Source organism: Fukomys damarensis, unplaced genomic scaffold (genome assembly GCF_012274545.1).
Source record: "Fukomys damarensis isolate Sample0158 unplaced genomic scaffold, DMR_v1.0_HiC HiC_scaffold_39, whole genome shotgun sequence".
In the NCBI taxonomy this organism is placed as follows: domain Eukaryota; kingdom Metazoa; phylum Chordata; class Mammalia; order Rodentia; family Bathyergidae; genus Fukomys; species Fukomys damarensis.
In genome coordinates this window covers 124,635,225-124,657,403 of record NW_022900951.1, presented here as the reverse complement: position 1 = coordinate 124,657,403, position 22,179 = coordinate 124,635,225, and the positions used below count along the sequence as shown (strand labels likewise).

Here is a 22,179-nt window from a genome sequence, read left to right as displayed (position 1 = left end):
TAATCCTTGGGAATAAACATGGCGAGCAGTGTAAAATATCTCAATGAAGGAAATCCGAAAACTAAAAGACTCAAAAATAGATGCACACAAGTAAATGACTCAACATTGTAAAGATGTCAGTTCTGTTTGACTTATAAAAATCAATAAATCCCAATAAAATATACCAATAAGTTCTTTAGTAATGCTTGATAAGTTGTCATTAAACTTCGCAGGAAAAAACAAACATGCAAGCACAGCCAACAGAATATACTAAGGACACTTCTGGCTCAAATCAAGATAGGCCTTCCCTCTTACAATGAAAAACCTGGACACATTGCAAAGTGATATGAATATACTTAACAATACCGAACTGTACACTTACACATAGTTAAGATGGTAAATTTTATGTTCCATGTAGTTTTCCACAATTTAAAAAATTAAAGCCGAGTACAGAAACAAGCACAAATCTAGACATAAAATTTAAAAAAACAGGTGTAGGAAGACCCTAGAAGGTCGATGAGCAACCTAGGATGGTAGACTGAAAATCTACCCAGCAGTGAGTCCCCTGGGTTTCCTTAATGAGTCTCATACATTCTGAGAAGGGGACTGCACAAGGATCTAACATAAAACAGGCAAAAAGGAAAAAAAAAAAGAGCATGCAGGCAGAAAACTAGTGAGGGCACAGTTGGACTCAACACTATTAAGCAGCATCAATACACGACTTCATCCAACAATGGCAGATACCCATACTTTGTAAATTCACATGAAACATTTACCAGGGTAGATCACATTCTGAGCCCTTCACAAGTTTGAAAGAATAGAGACCAAACAGTGTCTGTTCTCAAACCATAACTGAATTAAACTAAAAATCAATAATAGAAAGATAGCTGGAAGTCCCCAAATCCATGGAAATTAAACAACTAATAATTAAATTAATAGATGGGTCGAAGAAGAAATCTCAAGAAAAAAATCTAAAAATATTTTGAACTAGATAAAAATGTAAACACTACTTATCAAAATGTGTGAGGTGTGGCAGAAGCAGTGATAGGAGAGTGATTTATAGTATTTAATGTATACATTGGAAAAGAGGAGAATTACAAAATCAGTAGTCTAAATTTCTACTTCAAGAAATTAGTAAAAGAAAGTTAAATCCAAAGTATGGAGAATAAACTAATAAAAATTAGAGCAGAAATCTACAGATTTGAAAGTGGAATATCACAAGAAAAATTGACAAAACCAAAAGCTGATTCCTTGAAAAGATCAGTAAAATTGATAAACCTCTGGCAAGGCTAATGAAAAAGAGGACACAAATTCCCAATATTAGAAATGGAAGAAGAACATCACTACAGAGCCCATGGAGATGAAAAAGCATTAAAGGAATATCATTAGCTCAATGCCCACAGGTTTGATAAACTGGATGAAATGAACCTACTCATTGAAAGGTACAATTTGCCAAAACTCACACTAGAAAGAATACACAATCTGAAAAATCTGCGTGTATTGAAGAGATTCCATCAATAGTTAATAACCTTCCAAAACAGAAAGCAGCAGGTCGAGGAGGGTTCACTGGTGAAATCTATTGAACAATGAAGAAGCAAAAGACTAATTCACTACAGTTTCTTAAAGAGGATAGAAGCAAAGGGGCTACTTCTTAACTGAATTCAACAAGGCCAGCATTGTTCTAATACTAAAACCAAAGGCAAAGAAAACTACAGATCAGTATCTCCCATTAACACAGATGCAAAAATGCTCAACAAAATGTATCAAATTGAATCCAACAATGAATAAAGGGGATTATACACTATGACCAAGTGGGATTTACGTTGTTATGCAAGGCTGGTTCAACATTTGAAGAACAATTAATGTAACCCGTCATCTCAGCAAGCTAAAGATGAAAAACCACATGATTATATTGATAAATATGGAAAAAACTCTAAACAAAATCCAACACTCATTCACAATAAAAACTCACAGTGAACTAGGAATAAAGGGGAAATTCTTCAGGTTGATAAAGTATACTTTAAAAAATATAAATGGCGAGAAACTAGAAGCTTTCCCCACTAGGACTAGGGACAAGGCAAGGGTCTCTCCTCTGATCACTTCTTTTTAACATCAGTTTTAAAGTCCTAGCTAATGTAATAATATAATAAAAAGGAAATTTTAAGCATACAAAATGAGAATGAAGAAATGAAACTATCTTTGTTCATAAATGACATAGTCATCCACGTAGAAAATCTGAAAACAACACAACAAAACTCCTGTAACTAACAATTATACCAAGGTTGCAGGATCCAAGGTTATGTATAAAATTCAATCATTTTCTTACATATCATGACTTAGTGACTGTTCTCACTGCTGAGACAAAATACCTGACCCCAAAAGTTAAAGGAGGAAAAGTGTATTTGGCTTACAGTTGGTAGAGATTTCAGTCCAAAATCGGCTGGCTCCAAGGCAGGGTGGCCTAAGTGATAGTGGAAGAAGGCTTGAAATTTCATAAAGGAGAGAAGAAATTAAGGATAAGTAGAAATAGTAATAAGTATAATAAACTATTCTTTCTAAGTATAAAAAGCTATTATTTTTCAGGAGTTTCCTAAATCATATCTGATTGATGAACTAAAAACTGTAAAAGCACCTAATCTGATGCTTGCTATGTATAGAGGAAATACTTCTGATAATTATATTTTAAAAATATGGAGAGTAAAAGGAACTAAAAAGTAAAGTTTCTGTACTTCACTAAAACTGATAAAATGTAGACCGTAGGCTATGATTCATTATTTATGTACTACTACAATACCTAGAATAATTAGTAAGAAAACTATACAGTCTGATATAATAAAAATGAACTATACACAAAGATAGAATTCTAAGATATGTTTAAGCAAAGTGTGGATATGCAAAGGAAAGGGAAGGAGGAAAGGAGGGAGGGAAGGAGGAGAGAGGGAGAGAGAGAGAGAGAGAGAGAGAGAGAGAGAGACCCAGAAAAGGGAAAGTGTAAACAAATAATAAAACAGTAGGCTTAAGTTGGAACAAATCAACAATTTCCTTACATTTATTTGGTCTAAACACACCAACTAAAACACAGAGATTACCAGAGTAGATTAAAAACACCACCACCTAGCTGTTTTCTATTGCAAGGTACTCCAAATACAGTAACATAGGTAAGTTTAAAGTAAAAGGATGGAAAAGTTATATCATGCAAATATTAATTTGTAAAAAGAAGTAATGGCTATATTAATATCAGAAAAAGATTTTAAGGCAAAGAATTATTAGAGACAGACAGCACATACCAGTACAATAATCAATCCATTGAGAAGATATAATGATTTCAAATATGCATGCACCAAATAACAGAGGCTTAAAACATGTGACATAAGGGGCTAGGGATTTTGCTCAGTGGTTCCACCTCCTACCTCGCAAGTGCAAGGACCTGAGTTCAATATCTGGTACAAAACACACACACACACACACACACACACACACAAAGTGACATAAAAACTGAGAGAATAAAAGGAGAAATAAATCCATAGTTACACTTGGAGACTTCTGCACTCCACCTTTCATCAGTGGATACAACCACTAGTCATAATTAGCAAAGATAGAAAAATCATAATTCATCGACAGGATCTAGATAACACTTATAGAATATTAAACCCAACAACAGAAGATAACATATTTGTTTCAAGGGCCCATAGGACGTACACCAAGATAGACCATATCTATCTTGAGCCCTAAAATATGTCTTGGAAAATTTAAAAACAAAATCACACACAATGTATTTTCTGATCACAATGGAATCCAACTAAAAAGCAATAACCAAATAAAATCAAGGAAATCATTACATATTTGGAAATTAAATAATTCATCTCTGTAGCTAAAAGTGGAAGTCTCAAAGGAAATTTAACAATTAATTGAACTGAATGAAAATGAAAACATGACATAAAAATATGAGGGACACAGCAAAAGCAGTGTTGAGAGGGAAATGTATAGCATTAAATGCAGATGTTAGAAAAGAGGAAAGGTCTTAAGCTAAACCAATAATTTAAGCTTACCTCTCAGTAACTTCAGAAGTACCAAACAAACCCAAAGTAGCCAAAGGTAAGAAGTAATAAAGATAAAAATTAATGGAAATGAAAACAGAAAAACAATAGAAAAATCAATGAAATAAAAAGCTAGTTATTTGAAGAGAGCAATAAAATTGACCCTTAGCAAGAGTGAAAAGATAGAAGATACAAATTATCAATATCAGAAATGAAGCATGGAAAAACACCAACAGACTTGCTGGACATCAAAAGGAAAATAAAGGAATATTACCAAAAAGTCTACACGTGACAACTTAGATGAAATAGACCAAATCCTTGCACAGCACAAGCTACCAAAATAGATCATTTGAATAGCCTTATCACTACTGAAAAAATTGAATTTATAATTTAAAAATATTCATCATATCTCCAGTCTTAAAAAATTTTACTGAAGAATTCTATGTAACATTCTCCTTCAGAAAAGAGAAGACTTCTCCATCCATTTCATGAAATTAAATATTCCCCTGATAAGAAAACCAAAGGTAGTACAAAAAGAAAATTACAGACTGAAACCCCTCATGAAGACAGACGTAAAATTCCTTAAGAAATCGTTTGCTAACTACAACTCAGACAGTGTTAAATGCATGATCTGAATTGCACTATAATGCCTGGATAAATGAAGTTATAGTTAAAAACTCTTGAAAAGGAAGTCTTCACACCTACACGATTTCACTGGAAAATTTTACCAGATGTTTGAAGAAAAATTAATACCACTGTTACACAATCTCTCCCAGAAAGAAGTGGCAGAAAGATTTCCCACCTCATTTTATGACAGTATAGAGTAAGAAAATTAGAGTAAGTAAACAAATGTCTTCCCTGAATTTAAATTTTAAAAATCAACAAAACATTAAATCACAAATCCAATCAAAGAATGAAAATATATGTGATAAATATGTGTATATATACATATATGATAAGTCATGACCAAGTCGAGTTAATCCTGGAGTGCAAGCTGGTTTAGTATTTGTGAATTAATCTATGTTATCCACAATATTAACAAGTTGAAGAGAAAAACCACATTATGTTATCAATAGACAGAGAAAAACAATTTGAAAAATTCTAATCCCTTCATCATAAAAACTCAGAACACTTGGGATAAAGGCGAACTTCCTCAACTTGGTAAAGAACATCTCCAAATCTCCACAATTAGCATACTTGATGAAAAACTGGCTGTTTTCACTCTAAAAATGTAAACAAGGCACAGAGATCTGCTCGCAGCACTGCTAGTCACCAAATTATTTGTAGTTGTAGCCAGTATAATAAGGGAAGAAAATAAAACGAAAAGCCTACCGATCAGAAAGGATAAAATACATTTGTCCACATTTACAGATGACATGATTGTCTACATGGAAAAAAATCAAAGGAACTGACAAAATAACTCCTAGAACTAGTAAGTTCAAAAGTCAACTCACAAAAATTAATCACATTTTATACACTCAAACCAAACATTTGGAAACCTAAACTAAAATCATAATACCATACTTCACAGAGATAGAAGTATATAGATCAATGGCATGGAACAGAGTCAGGAAATAAACCTTATATTTATGTCAGTTGATTTTTGAAAAGGGTGCCAAGACAATACAATGTGAAAATCATAGTCTTTCGGACAAATGGTTCTGGGACAACTGGATATTTACATGGAAAAGAATGTGGATGAACTCTTTTTTTTAATCATGTATAAAAAAAGGGCAACAACCCGAATATACATTTTTCTAAAGAAGATAAATAAATGGCCAACAGGTATATGAGAAGGTGATCGGCATCACTAATCATCAGGGAAATTATGGTAAAAACACAATAAGATATTACCTTGGAACTGTTAGGATGGCTATTAAAGAAAAGAGACAAAAAGTGTTGGGGAGGCTGTAGGGAAAAGGGAATCCCTGTAATCTTGATGAGAATATAAATTGCTACAGACATTATGGAAAACAGTACCTCAAAACAAACTTTAAAAATAGAACTATCATATGATCCAGCAATCCTACTTCTGCCTATATAGCCAAAGGAAATGATATCAATATCTCAAAGACATATCAGTTTCCTCATGTCCATTGTAGCATTATTCACAATCATCAAGACATGGAAACAACCTAAGTGCTCACTGATAGACTGATGGGGAAAGAAGATGTGATGTGTGCATAAAATGTGATATGCATGTAAATGTGACATAGACATATGTATATAAGTAAGCACATATTCAGGATAAAAAAGGGAATCCTTCCACTTATGACAACATGGATGAATATGGAGCACATTGAGCTAAGTGAAGTCAGCCAGGCATAGAAGACAAATATGTGCAATCTCACTTACATGTGGAAACTAAAAAGCTGAGCGTATAGAAGCCAACAGTAGCAAGGCTGCCAGTGGCTGTTGGTGGTGGTGGGGATGTTGTTCAAAGTGCATAAACTTTCAGTTATAAGATGCATAACTTATAAGGCACACATGTGTAAATACCAAATAGTTTCTCTGGTGTGAATAATCTGCAATAATACAGAAGATCTTAATAAGATTACTGACTTGGTGAAATGGGAAGAAAGGAGCTAAAGGTGTAGGGAAGGTGTGATGGGTAGGGGAAGGGTAAAAAGGGAAAAGAAAAAAATGTGAGATAATGAAAAGATGGAAATAAAGTGCTTGTAGATGGGAGGGGAGGAGGGGGTGAAGGGAGGGCAGGGACAAGGGGAAAAAATGAGAACCAAGACCTGTCGTGTAAAGGTACAAGATCCCAACAATGAATGTAACTACTGTATCCCTAAAATGTACCAATAAACTCAATTAAAGCTGAAAAAAAAGATGCATAAGTTCTAGGTATCTAATCAGTAGTATGACAACTATAATAAATAACAACACTATTTTTTTCTTAAAATTTGCTAAGGGAGCAGATTTTGCATGTCCTCACCACATAAACATACGCATGAAAATGGTAGCTACGGGTGCTCATGGATGTGTTAATTAATTTCATTGTGGCAATTAATACCCAATGTATACTTATTTCAGTTCATCACATTGTGTACCTTGATATACATCATATTTGTTACTTAAATATTTTAAAATATTTCAGGATGGAAGATAAATCTAAATGTAAGAATTAAACTTTCGAACTCTTAGAAGAAACATAAAAACATCATTGTGACCCTGGATTAGGCAAGGGTTTCTTAGATTTCATTCCAAAAGTATAAATGATAACAGAAAACTAAATAGACTTCATTGAAATTAAAACCTTTGTGTTGCAAATAATATCATCAAGGAGGTGGAAAAATGACCTAGCGAACATAATAACTATTAAAAATTCATGTATCTTATAAGGGCCTTGTACTGAGAATATATGAAGAAGCCTTACAACTCAACAATAGAAAGACAACTCAATTTAAAAATTAGCAGAAATTGCCAGAGGAGATATACAAATGGCCAATAAACACACGAAAACATGCTCAACATTTTCAGTCAGCAGAGAACTGCAAATCAAAGCCCACTGCAATAACACTTCAAGTGACTATAATCCAAAAGATAGAAAATTACAAGTGTTGACAAGGATATGGAAAAACTGGAAATTTTACACATTGTAAGATGGCACAATGGACGGTCCAACTACTTTGGAACAGTTTGGCAGTTACCCAAAATGTTAAACAGTTACCACACAACACAGAAATTCTACTTCTAGGAATGTACCCAAGAAAATTAATACATTTGTCCACATAAAAACCTATACGTGAATGTTCATAGCAATATTATTTATAATAGTCAAAAGCAACTCAAATTTCTATCAAATGATGAACGAAAAGACCAAAAGTGGTGTATCCACATCATAGAATATTATTTGGCAATAAAAATGAATGAAATACTAATACAAGTTGTAACATGGATGAAGCTTGAAAATACTACTCTAAGAAAAAGAAATCAATTACAAAAGTCTGCCTCTCATATGATTTCATTTATAGGAAAAAATCAAGAATAGGAAAGTCCATAGCTACAGAAAGCAGATTAATAGTTGTTGGAACTGGTGGGTCAGGGAGAATGGGGAATGGTTACTAATGGGTGTGTAGTTTCTTTCCAGGATAACTAATATTCTGAAATTTGATATTGGTAGCGATTGTATGACTCTAAAGATGTGTTAAAAACCACTGAATTGGATACTTTAAGTGTGTGGATTTTGTCAATAAAGCTCTTTTAAAAAACACAGTATTAGGGGCCGGGGATTTAGCTCAGTGGTTCGGTGGCCTGCCTTGCAAGCGGAAGGACCCAAGTTCAATCCCCAGTACCAAAAAAAAAAAAAACCAAAAAAAACAGTATTGTTTATAATTGCTTCAAAGAAAACACAACATTTACATATTAAATCTAAGAAAAACACACAGGCTCTGTATCCAGGAAATTACAAAATACTTTTGAAAGAAATAAAGGCCTAAATAAGTGAAGAGGCATATTTCATTTATTGATTAGGAGACTTAACATAGATATCATGTCTCAAATTGACCTATAGTTTTTTTTTTTTTTTTTGGTACTGGGAGTCGAACTTGTGTCCTTGTGTTTGCAAGGCAGGTGGCAGAACCACTGAGCCAAATCCCTAGCCCAAACTGACCTATAGTTTTAATGTAATTTCCATCAAAATATCAGTGGTGTATTTTGTAAATACAGACAAGCTTATTCTAAAATTTGTATGGAAGGATACAGGTCCTAGAACAGAACAATTTTGATAAATGTGAATCCTTCTGCCTGCGTTAGCATTTATTATATGGCTACATTAATCAGGACTGTGTGGTATTGACAGAGAAACAGACACACAGATCAATGGAACCAAATAAAGATCCCAGAAATAGACCCACACAAATATAAGCCCCACTCTTTTCTGATAGATGTGCAAAAGTAATCCACTGAAGGAAGTAAAGTTTTCAGCAAATGTTGCTAGAGCTACTGAGCATCCATAGGCCAAAAAGAATTTTTTTTTCACTGAGAGGGACACACAGATGGCAAATGAGCTCCATGAAGATGTGTGATATCAGTAAGCACTAGGGAAATGCGAATTTAAATCCCAATGAGGATCACTATGTATCCCTGAGAATGGACCCTCATAGTGCACCACTCCACTGTCAGAATTAGGCTCCGTGCAAACAGCCAATCTCGAGAGATCACATGCTACACCACCACATTTGTGGGGCATTCTTGAAATGACAAAATTATAGAAATAGAGAACAAATTAGTGGTGGCCAGGGGTTTGGGATTCAGTGTGGGGTTTAAGACCAACATGGGGTATCAAGGCTCCTGTGGCAATGGACCTGCCCTTCGTCCTCACTGCAGCCAGTCATGTGAGCCTACACTTCCGATTAACTGCTTTGAATTTGTCACCCACAAACTTGCACACAAATTGCTGCACAGGAAACTCATGGGATCTGACTGAGGTGGACAGATTGTACCCACGTCAGTGTCCTGGTTGTGACACTGTACTATGGCTACACAAGACTTCGCATGGCGGGAGATTGGGTAAAGGGTATAGGGGATTGCTCTTGAATTATTTCCTAAGACTGCATATGACTACAATTATGTCCAAATGAAATATTTTTAAATATCATCTTATAAAGGCTCTATAGTCAAAACAGTGTGATACTGGAGGAAGAATCGACCAACCAGTGGAATAGTATATATATATACATATTCCCAAATGGACTGAGGTACATATAGCGTATAACAGAGGTGACCTTTCAAATCACTGGGAAAAAGATGGACATTTAAAAAATGTGTCTGTGATAAATGGGGACCTTGTGCCAAGGGTAAGAGCCACATCATATATCATATCTTTAACCTGGGGGGTGATGAGAGGCTAATTGTAACTTACTGTCAAAATATGATAAAAGAAAGAGTGATAATCTGACTCCATAAAGCTCTTTTGAATGCTAAAGAAAACATAAACATCAAAGAACAACAAATGAATTAAGAAAAATAACGTGCAACTATCACAGATAAAAACTAATGTCCCTACGACATAAAACCTCTCCAAACTGAAAATAAAAGAGCAAAAACCCAGTGGAAATAGAAAGAAAAGACTTGAACAGATAATTTACACACACAAAATATCAAAAAGGCTCTTAAGAATATGAAAAGATGGTCCACGTCACCCATAATTAGAAAAATGCTAATTAAACTACACTGAGATACCAGTTCTCACCTATCAGATTTACAAAAATTAAAAAGTATCACAAACATTTTGTTGGTGAGGCTTCGGTGGGGGGGAGATGTTCTCATGCATTGCTGATGGGAATGCAAATTGGTGAAAGTTTTCTGGAGGGGAATTTGGCAATATATAACAAAACTGCATTTGTGTTTACTTTTTGACACACCAAGGACACATCTAGGAATCTACCCTGAAGATACAGATTCAACAATATGAAAATACAGACATTCCAAGTTCTTCACTGAAGCATTATAATTGCAAAACATTGAGAGCAACCTATAACACAATACAGCCGACCACTGAGTTGTGAGTTAGCTATTCTGACACTACTTTTTGTGTATTCTAGGATTAAGGTGTAACTGTATTATGGATACTGGCAGAGAGGTTTCGTGCTGTCTAAGAAGGGAATTATCGATATGGAAAGGGGAAAGGCAGATCGGAATGTAGAGGAATCAATGTGAACTCATGGCTTATAGATAGGTAGGCAGATACAGAAATATATATTGTCAAAATAATAAAAGAAATAGACATGTTAAATGATAACTTTCTTAGCTTTGTAGATTGAAAGGAACTAATAGTAAGACTCATCTGTAGAAATGATTACACACATAGCAGCAGATCATGGTCTCTAAACATTCATAAAAGAAACTAGAATTCCTTGGGAAAATGGCCGAATTTAGGACTGAGGAAGGAAAGATACAAGATAGGCTTAAAATACCTTGTCCCAAAAATGAAGGCCATGCTCAGAGAACAATCAGACAAAAGGGCACAGGAGCCAGTTTGAAGGCGCTCCCATTGGTCAAACCTGGAAGAATCTGAGCATCAAAATAAATAATGATAATAAAAGACTTTAACTCATTGAATAAAATAAGAACTCACAAGTCTACCTAATTTCTTTTTTTTTTTTTTTTCGTACTGGGGATCGAACTCAGGACCTTCTGCTTGTGAGGCAGGCAGTGGCACCACTGAATTAAATCCCCGGCCCCCTAAGTCTACCTAATTTCAACAAATACAAGTGAATCTATTTAGTTATGACGGGGAGGGAAATGATTGGGGAGGGAAAACTCTTTCTTACAGTAGAAAGCCAAATAATAAATATAGAAAAAATGATGGAGTCAGAAACTCATTATTTGGCAACCAGCATACTAAACTTGCCTCGGGCAAGGATCATCAATGGATGCGACCAAACTAGTGAGTGAAATCTGAAGAGTAACAGGATACTAACGTAGCTTCAAAAATCTATTCATTCCCCTGGGATACTCCTTAATTGCAAGAGGAAGGAAAAGAGTCTCGACAGAGGAGACACCTGGCAGACACCACCTTAACCAAGTGATCAAAGGGACCACACTAGAGGTGAGACACAGTGGCTTCAGGTGCCGCCCGATGCAGGGCACCGAGGGCACTGACAACAGTTCTGTGGGGCCCCTGCCTGAGTACAGAATCTGAGTCTAACCATCAAACAACAAACCCAAACTGAGGACCATTCTGCAAAATAACAGGTCTGTACTCTTCAAACATATCGACGTCAACAGACACCAAAACAGACTGAAAAATCCACCTGGATTCTAGGAGACTAAAGAGACAGCTGACTTGAATGCAGGGCAGGACCCTGGATTTTCTTTTAGTATAAAGTACATTATTAGGACAACTGGCAAAATCAAAGTAAGGTCTTTTAGATTAAGGATTTTACATAAGTTAGTACAAATGTTATCTTCCTAACTTTGCTTAGCATCCTGTGATTTTGTAGGAGAATTCTGTTTATAAAAAATGTACATTGAAATGTTTGGGGCTAAAAGAACATTGTGTCTGTGATTTGTTCTAACACAGGAAAAAGAAATTGTATGTGTGTGGGGGGGTGGGTAGACCAGGATGGTGGATAAAACATAAAATGTGTTAAAATGTTAACATTTGGAGAACTGAGTGAAAGCTATTCAGTAATAGTTTGAACTATTCTTGCAATTCTTTTGGAAGTCTGAATTTATAGCAAGGAAAAATTAAATTACAAAAAGGTTAGAAATGACCAATTGATGCCCCAGGACAGCGGTGGTGAACCTATGGCATGCTTGTTATCACTGAAAGCTCTAAAAGGTTCACTCACCATCACTGCCCTAGGGAGCTGGAGCTGGAGAAGAGTGAAGGCCTGAGGCTTCACCCTCAGGAAACCTCTCAGTTTATGGTGGCTTTCCAAGAGACAACAAGACAGGTTCTCCAACCAAGATCCGTTGTGTAGAGGTGCAAGATCCCAATGATGAATGTAACTATATTGTATACCTAAAAGGTACCAATAAACTCAATGAAAAAAAAAAGACAGGTTCTCCAGGCACAGGCTGGCATTCTGGAAATGGCAACTGTCACTTGGATGGACTTCAAATCAAAAGTGAGCCCTCCTTCTGACAAAGGACCCATTACCAATGCTCTTCAAGCCCTGCTCAGTGTGACAGATGCCAACTGGTCCACTGAATCCAGCCTACAAGGCAGAAAAACTGGGAACCAGGTTCAGGTAGGGACACTTCAGATGGATAGAAGGATGAGTGGATGAAGGGATGGAAGGACGGGTAGATACAGGAGAGTTAAGATATTAAGGCTACTGAATACTCAGGATGAAAGACCTTATGCAAATTAATGATTAACATATTCATCGTAGTACTGTTATTTTAAATAACTTCATCTCACTCAGCAAAGAAAGCACCCTATAAAATACAGTGTATTCAACTCAAAGCATCTGGCTCATGTGCCACTTAATATGGTAGCCGGTGCCTCACGTGGCTACTGAGCACTTGAAATGTGGCTAGTCCAAACTGAGATGTGCTTAAATGTAACATTCAGACTAGAATTCAAAGACTTAACATGATAAAAGAGTGCACAATCTCTCAACTTTTATGTTTGTTACATGTTAAAATAAATGTCTAATGCATTGGTTAATGTCATGGTTTATATCTAGATGTTTCCCTCTAATCCCCATAAGCTCATAGGTAGGGCTTTTGGGAGGCTATCAGGTAAGTCCAATGATGAGTTTATAGCTAAATGTGATGCTGGAGGTGAATCCTGGTTGGAAGAGGTGGGTCACTAGGGCATGGCCTGAAAGGGTCTGTCTCCCTCCTTCCTCCTCTGATCTGCTTCCCACAGCTGCAGTTCCCTCTACCCTGCAAACTATAAGCCATAATAAACTTTGCCTCCTTTAACTTGGGGGTGTCGGGTATTTTGTCCTAGCAATAAGAAAGTAACTAAGACAGTTAAATAAAATATATTATTACAATTAATTCTTCCTCTTCTTTTTTTTAATGTGACTACTAGAAAATTTTAAATGACATGTGGCTTACATTTGTAGCTCGCATCGTATTTTTTTGAACAGCACTGGCCTAGTTGATGGATGGTTTTGAAAGATTTTGCTCACATTGTACCTTCTCAGCAAGTCCTTGCTGTCTATTCTGTGCCCTTCCTTAGCACTTCCTAACTCCTGCCTATGGTTTATTTGGCTTCAAATCCCTTATCACCTCAGATAGAGAGTTTACTTATTAATCTTGTCTATCATTGTCTATCATTGATTTGTTTTTCTTCAAGGCCCTTATCACCCCTGGTAGTATACAGTTGACTTATTAATTTTTTTTTTTTGGTACCAGGGATCAAACTCGGGACCTTGCGCTTACAAGGCAGGTGGCAGAACCACTGAGCTAAATCCCTGGCCCTTACAGTTGACTTATTAATCTTATCTATCATTGGTCTCCACCAATAAAGTACTTTCATGTGTTTTTTTCTCTTTTGTTCACTCTGTATCACTGATATATCATTAGTTTGCACTTTTTCAGCCTGGGTATTTAGTAGCTTTTTTCATCTTAACTCTCATGTTTCTACTTGTCCATCCTTCTGTCCATTGATCCATCCTCCAACAGAACCCGGTACATAGCAGACACACAGAAATCTTTGTTGAATCCATTTTTCAAAGGAACTTTTAACCAGCTCCTGAACTGAACTGACCAGCACCCAATTCCCAGTTTTGGATTACTTCAGGCTCCAGTTTCATACCAGCTCCCCCTTCCCCGTTATCCAAATGCGAGGACTGGGGCAGCCAGACAGATGCCAGGCCCACTGCCAAGAGGGCCGACAGTGGAGGGAGGGGATGGGCAACCTCTTCTTCTACACAGTCTTTCTTGTCTTGGTTTCAAGGCCATAGCTCTTAATAAACATGGGTTGGGGGAGGGAATGAATACATCTTTCTAAGAACCTGGCAGCCGTCTATGTGGGTAGAAAGCATGCATACTTAAAAGTGCATTTGGCCTAGATAGCTACCTACCTCTTTCAGAAACCTCACTGGATGTGGCCTCTAGAAGGCATGCAAAGGGCTAATTACTGGTCACGTCACATCCCCCGAATAGAAGGATCCGACATACTGAGAGGAAGCCCCAGACAGCCCTCACTGAAGGCCGAGGGCAAGCGACACAGGCTGTGCAAGGTCACACAGTGAGGCGGTGGACCTAGGCCTGACACTCAGGCCACAATCTCCCTGCCTCGGCACCCCTACCGGGTCCAGCTCCAGGTCAGAAGAGAGGTAGCTGGGCTGGAACACACAGAGATGGTCCTGAGTGGCAGGCAGTGGGGGCTGGGCCGGGAGCGTTTGCTAAGCACCTGGTGAGCTATCAGTAGCCAACACATTTATGTGATTGAAAAGCAAACAAACTAAGGCTGAGTGCTCTGGGTGCAAACGTTTGAGAAACTAAAAGCTTCTTTTAGACAAGACAGACTGTTACTCATTACAAAAATAAGGGTGGGGTGTTTTGAGTTTGTTTTTTCTTTCTGTAATGAAAATTACCAAATACAAAGTCAAATTTAAAACAACCCATCTGTTTAAAATAAAATAATTTCAAATAACAAGCCCCTAGGGACCACCCTCCCCATTATTCAAAAATCTGCTTTATTTTCAATTGGGCATTGGTACAAGACCAACAAAATTAAATATTTACTGTTAGCTGACAATAGCTAGTAGATGTTAGGGCAAGGGCGAGGAACAAAAATTCCTTTCTGATAAGCTACTGTTTGACAGCTACAAATCACAGCCTCTCAGGCCTGCTTTCTGCTGAGTTCAGGCTCACATGAAGCTGGGGATGTGGATGTTTCTTCAAGATGGGGGTCCCAAGGCCTGGCCTCGCTCAACTCTGGCCAACCTGTTGGGCGACCCTTGACAAGTGGGGGTTCTTCTCAGCCCCTGCACCCTCATGTGTAAAATGGGGTCTCTGAGGGAATTTCCAACGTTCTTAATCTTTGGTCCTACATAAATACACATCAACTATTTGTATTTAGCCAAAACTTCTACAGCTTAGTTATGATTTATGTAACAGTCCCAGACCCCACAAATAAAACTAAAATCCCCCTGCTTTCAAGTCTCCAGTAATTTTAAAAAGCACAAATTATTACACAACCTTTTCAAATATTTTGGACAACTGGCTTCTCAGGGAATCATGAGATGTTGGAGGTGGAGGAGTCCTTTGGATTTTCCCAGTTCATTGCTTAATTGTACAGACGGGGAAACTGAGGCCCAGAGGGGAAGTGACCTGCCCAAAGTACCAGAGCATACAGGAGGACATTCTTCCCCCTGCAGCACCAGGGACCCGTGGCTCAGAAAGCTTGTCCCAAACAGCGCACCTTCCAAAGGGCAATCACCAAACTGCCAAACTTCCCGATTTGCAAGCCACTATCGTTTTGTTCGACTACGTGATAGGTGGCATCTGCTCTCAAGTGACTTGCAAGATTCCTCTCCCTTTAGATTCCTGATGAGATTAAGGCCAGGACTCCCCAGCCAGGGGCAGGAATCGCAGTTGCTCTACATCATGGTCCTGTACAGAGCACTCATTTTCAACACAGTCTGCACTTACCCACCCTTGGCAACTCTGGCTGGCTTAACACAAGTGAGAATGGGTAGGGGGCACCTGGGGGTGACCAGGAGGAGGGAGAGGCCTGTGTGGAGATGGGCAGTTGGCTTAATCTTAGGATTTCATGGGCCCGGCCAAGCCCCAGGGCAGCTCTTGAGAGGCTCCAAGTTGACAAAGGCCTCACCTCACCACCGGTCCCATTAGCAGGCAGGGAGTGACCCCAGCCGCCCCACTACTCAGGGCACAGTCACAATCCCAAGGGGACACCTGGGCCATGTGCCGGCAGCTTCTGGAGCTCCCTGGGGCAGGGGCGCCGCAGTGGGGTCAGTGCAGTGACTGAGTCGGTAATTTCAGGGCTCATTTTGAAGACCACTGCCGTGTGGAACACAGTCATGTTCTTTAGCCCATTGCTGGGGGTCGCTAGAAACAACCAGTCTGTTCGCTTTAGTTCCAACGTCAGCACAATCATCTTAACACCAAGTGTGTCAGATTTAACTCCGTATCTGGGAAATCAATTTTAAAGTGGCCGCACAATAAAGTGGCATTCTTCTTTGAGCTTTGTTACGACATGTTCATGCAATAAACAGCAAAGAAAATATAGTAATTAGAGGTTGAATTAATCCTTGACAGACAAGCGTCTTAGAAATGCTGTGCCCTCCTCCCCAAACCTAGTAGACTGTGCGCCAGTCTTTCAGAATTAGACGCGCCAAGCATGTGACACTACTGTCCCACTTAAAATTCCGAGGTCGGCACTGGGACTTCCAGAGGCAGATATTAGCACTGCAGTCTCGTTAGGGATGAGACCAAAACAGCCTCCTATGAGCACCAACAGAGCCCACCCACTCAAGCCCTCTGAGGGGCTGGCTGCCCAGCCCTAGGGTAGCAACTTGAAGCCAGACAAGACAAGATCCCTCTGGAGGCCCTGTTGCCCTGGCCCCAGACTGAGCCTTAACTTCAGCCTCCATTCTCCATCTCCTTCCGGCCTCGGAGCGCCGATTCCAAATGCCCTTCTGCTGTACTGACGATGCTGAGCACCACGCACGTCAGACAGGGTAGATTATGCTACGCCACAGTCAAAAACGTCCCTCCTCCATGCCCTGCATGTCCCCTCACCACAGCCGCTCTGCCTCAAAGGGACGCCTGTCTGCCTTGCACACATGGGTGCAAACGGGCATTCCGGACTCGACTGACAGGAGACCAGGTTTCTGTCTGCACCGAGGGAATGCGGGCCACTTGCCGAAGTCCCTGGACCTCAGTTTCCTCTTCTCTGTGATCATCAGCTTCCATTCTTCCAACCTGAAAACTCTCCATCCATCGTTCAGCACCGAGTCTGTAGCAGAGCTGGCATTCCTGTGCTTGCAGTGCAGGCGAATGAGGCCACACAAAGGAAGGAGGGCTGGGTCCTGTCCTCTTCCACCACTGCCGTGCCAGCATGCCACGGAAGGCTCAGAGTGGGGGTCTCACACACATTCTGGGCAAAATATAAATGCATGACTCATGGACCAGGACTCCCCAGCCAGGGGCAGGAATCGCAGTTGCTCTACATCATGGTCCTGTACAGAGCACTCATTTTCAACACAGTCTGCACTTACCCACCCTTGGCAACTCTGGCTGGCTTAACACAAGTGAGAATGGGTAGGGGGCACCTGGGGGTGACCAGGAGGAGGGAGAGGCCTGTGTGGAGATGGGCAGTTGGCTTAATCTTAGGATTTCATGGGCCCGGCCAAGCCCCAGGGCAGCTCTTGAGAGGCTCCAAGTTGACAAAGGCCTCACCTCACCACCGGTCCCATTAGCGGGCAGGGAGTGACCCCAGCCGCCCCACTACTCAGGGCACAGTCACAATCCCAAGGGGACACCTGGGCCATGTGCCGGCAGCTTCCGGAGCTCCCTGGGGCACGGGCGCCGCAGTGGGGTCAGTGCAGTGACTGAGTCGGTAATTTCAGGGCTCATTTTGAAGACCACTGCTGTGTGGAACACAGTCATGTTCTTTAGCCCATTGCTGGGGGTCGCTAGAAACAACCAGTCTGTTCGCTTTAGTTCCAACGTCAGCACAATCATCTTAACACCAAGTGTGTCAGATTTAACTCCGTATCTGGGAAATCAATTTTAAAGTGGCCGCACAATAAAGTGGCATTCTTCTTTGAGCTTTGTTACGACATGTTCATGCAATAAACAGCAAAGAAAATGTAGTAATTAGAGGTTGAATTAATCCTTGACAGACAAGCGTCTTAGAAATGCTGTGCCCTCCTCCCCAAACCTAGTAGACTGTGCGCCAGTCTTTCAGAATTAGACGCGCCAAGCATGTGACACTACTGTCCCACTTAAAATTCCGAGGTCGGCACTGGGACTTCCAGAGGCAGATATTAGCACTGCAGTCTCGTTAGGGATGAGACCAAAACAGCCTCCTACGAGCACCAACAGAGCCCACCCACTCAAGCCCTCTGAGGGGCTGGCTGCCCAGCCCTAAAGTAGCAACTTGAAGCCAGACAAGACAAGATCCCTCTGGAGGCCCTGTTGCCCTGGCCCCAGACTGAGCCTTAACTTCAGCCTCCATTCTCCATCTCCTTCCGGCCTCAGAGTGCCGATTCCAAATGCCCTTCTGCTGTACTGACGATGCTGAGCACCACGCACGTCAGACAGGGTAGATTATGCTACGCCACAGTCAAAAACGATGTGGGACAAAATCCCTTCGGGTTCCTTCCTTCTCAAAGTCCTAACGATGTTTAAAGACTTAATGTCTAAAAGAGTCAGGCCAGTTGCACCCGAGCTTTGCGCTGCTTCTTTCCTGCCACACAGTTGACTGCTGCTGCCTAGGTTACTCCTCGGTGGTGTGGTGAGAGGTGTGTGATGGGAATTGGTTTATTGCACTGATCCATAGTAACCGGCTCCTGTTCCTCCATCATTTATCTCCCTCCCCAGCGACATCTGGGTTGGTCTATTCACACTCTCAGCATTCTATCTGCTCCAACAAACACTCAGCCTTTTCTGCTTGGATAAGATTTTTTAGTTACATCCATTATGTGTGTATCAACATTTATGGCAGCGAGATAATTGCCAAAGAGCTCCGAGGCTGAAAGGTCCTTCTTCATAATGTCCGCCCCCACCCGTTTAAAAAAATCAATACAAACACCAAGCAGGACAGCGGCAGACTCTTGCATGGCTGCTGCATCCTCAAAGTTGGAAATGCAATTTTTAGAACACGCTTGGGGCCTAAAGAGGAAAGAAAAGGCTCCAGACAATGGGTTCCAAACCACACCTCAGTGGAGTACCTGTGTGCGGATGGAAGGCCTACTTGTGCTCACAACCTTGGCTAAACAACCACAAGGCAGCACCTCTGCTCTTAATTTGAAGAGTCGTTTGGAAGCAGGCCTGTCCAGTATCAAACAATCTCAATCCCGTTATCTGCAGACCGACCCAGGGATTAGGAGGCCTGCTAGCCGTGGCCCGGGAGATGGCTGGATTAGGAACACTGAGCAAGAGACACTCTGGATTGCTTCCCGGGCCTCTGTCTGTGCTGCTGGATTAGATGTTCACACTTGGAAAGATGCAAGCCAGGGAGCACTTCGCCCTTTAATACGGTTTTGATTGACCTTCTGCCACTGTTTTACTCCACCTCTTCTCCTTGTCCCTTGGAATCTCTGCCCCATTTCTTTATCTCTATGGCTGAACCTGCTGTTTTACTTTCCCAGAGAATGACGATTTTGTTCACAAGTCAGTGCTTTAGATCTGGAAGGGAACCAGACTCAGGTTCTGAAGAGAAGGCAAGGAGGAAGGGTGGATTTGCCCAAGAGTACTCTGCTAGGTTTGCAGAACATGGATTCCCGAGCTCCTAATCTAATGATCTCTGCAATGCCTCAGTGCAGGAAAAGAAAACCAGAATCCTCAGAAAAAGAAAAGAAAATTGGGGAGTGGGCAACTGGAGTGGGGCGAGGGGAGAGAAGCAGGAGCTCATCTCCTTCCTTGGCAGAAATGCTCCCCACCTGGTAATTTGGGAGCAGGACCCCGCAACTGCGCATCAGTCTCCGTGTGTAAATACTCTGTAACACAAGCTCTTTCTCACCGCCCGGCACCAACTGCCCCTCGGCTCTATGAGGCCTTTTCTCCTTCCTGTGCTGTATTTACAGACTCAATAACAATGACACAACACAGGTAAGCATTAAGTAGCCTGTTTAACCAGAACAGCAGTGCAACCACTGTCAGAGAAGCCACTTGTTTAACATCCATTGTATCCCTCTGGTAACCCCAGTCACTGGGTTTCCTAGGGATGCCTCATTAACAGGTGCACTTTAAGCCCTGACATCATCAAATCTAGAAGGGAGGGAGTATTAACCATGCTGACCAAGCCTGAGGAATCATTTCCTTACTGAAAGGGCTGACAGCAGTGAGTCTCCTACCTTCCAACGTGGCCCCTCCATCCCCACCCAGCAACAGGCTATTTCCTGGTTGAGCTTAAAAACTCAGTGCCGTTCCTGTTTCAACCCACACATCTGTGTCACTGTCAGCGTCAGTGGCAGGAAAAGAGTCAAAGTCACCCTTTGTGGATGATTTCCTAACATGGAATTTCCTTGTATCTGCTAAAGCTCCTCTTCTCCCAAACTGCCCCCAACACATTGTAGGGACGAGGGAAAACTGGAGATCGTCACGGCAGGAAGCGGATGGTTTGGTAAGGAAGAGCTCCAGCTCCGGAGATATTTTTAAGGGGGGAAGAGGGGAAAGACGCTGGTGCTTCCACCCAGTAGGAATAAGACAGAGATCTCCCCATCCCCCCCAAGGCGCCTGGAAATCCCTGCGCCACCTCTTTCTTGGCCTTTTCTTGCCTCCCCCTTTCCAAGGTCCACTCTGAGCCACATTCTCACACCAGCACCGAGAGAAGATCCCCACCCCAGAGGAGCAGGAAAGGGCAGAGGGTGACACAGACCCCAGAGCTAGGGACAGGCGCTGGAACACCACGGAGCCACCAAGCAGGGTAGGAGCCCACTGCGTGCCCTCTGCAGAATGTCCTGGCCCCTGGGCAGACTGGTCAAGGGGAGAAAGAGGCTGTTACTTTAAGGGGAAGAAGCTGCTTGGCTGCTCTGGCTGGCGGCAAACAGCTGGTCTGTCCTGCAGGTTCAAGGCCATTTCAGCTCCTCTCTTATGGAGGCACCATATGTTCCATCTCGCACATCAGCAGCTTTATTTTCCAATGATCTTGCTCCAGAAGAGAAGCACAAAGGGGGTGGGGAGGAGAAACTAAAACCAGTAGCTTACCTTTTGATTACTTTCTTGCGGTTTCAGATGCAGTTGGTGTGCATGCATATGTGTGTGTGTGTGTGTGTGTGTGTGCATGCGCGCGTTGTAGAAGGTTAACGCTTCACCTTCTACTCCAAAGACCAGAAAACAAACGCTTGACCAACACTATTAATCACCTCAGGAGATGGGCACGGAGAGGAGTGGGGCGAGAAGGGAAAAGGCAAACAGAACCCGGGCATCTCATTAAAAGGGAGGGGGCGGGGCAGGGATCAGGGGGTGACCGGCTGGGGACACTGACCAGCTCCGATTGGGCCCCGCCCACTTCCCCGTATTTGTCACTTTCATTATCGGTGTTCTCTTTCCTAACAAACTTCGGGAGAGAGAAGTGCGCCACTTTGGGGGACTGGGAGGAGCAGGCCGGGAGGATGGCCAGAGGCTACTTCGAAAATGTTTAAGGAGTCCTAGTGCAAGCCCGGCTCCCCCAAATTTTCTTTTTGTTTGCGGGGGTGAGTAGGTGTAAAGGTCAGGGCCGCCAAGTCACCAATGAGACTAAAACCGGCAGCCTCGGTGTTCAGGACACCCCCAGGCGCCAGACGCTGAGTGGGCGCGGAGGCAGGAGGCTGCTGAGCCCGCCCTGCTGGGAACCCTGACTCGGTGATGTCTCCTACCCGCTCTGCCCCTTCAAACAAAGGGCACCCACGAAGAGTTTCAGCGGCCAGAGGGAGCGGGAAGGAACAAGTGCAGCCAGTCCCAGGGCGGCGAAAGCCTTCCGGTGCCTGCGCCTTGGCCTCCGGTGGGCGCCGAAGCAGCCCCGAGCGGGGACCTGGGACAGAGGGGCGCCCCCTGGAAAGCGAAACCGAGGAAA

At 41.5% G+C, this 22,179-nt stretch overlaps 1 protein-coding gene and 1 long non-coding RNA gene across 3 annotated transcripts in view; one reads left to right on the top strand and one right to left on the bottom strand.

Moving 5' to 3' along the window:
- Nucleotides 1–22,179, bottom strand: part of Mamld1 (mastermind like domain containing 1) — a 112,278-nt gene that overhangs the window by 85,811 nt on the left and 4,288 nt on the right. The window lies entirely within an intron of this gene.
- On the top strand, nt 20,709–21,255 carry LOC117284787. Its single transcript, XR_004515878.1, has 3 exons — nt 20,709–20,748; nt 20,918–21,051; nt 21,192–21,255. It is a non-coding gene; the product is annotated as an uncharacterized LOC117284787 (long non-coding RNA).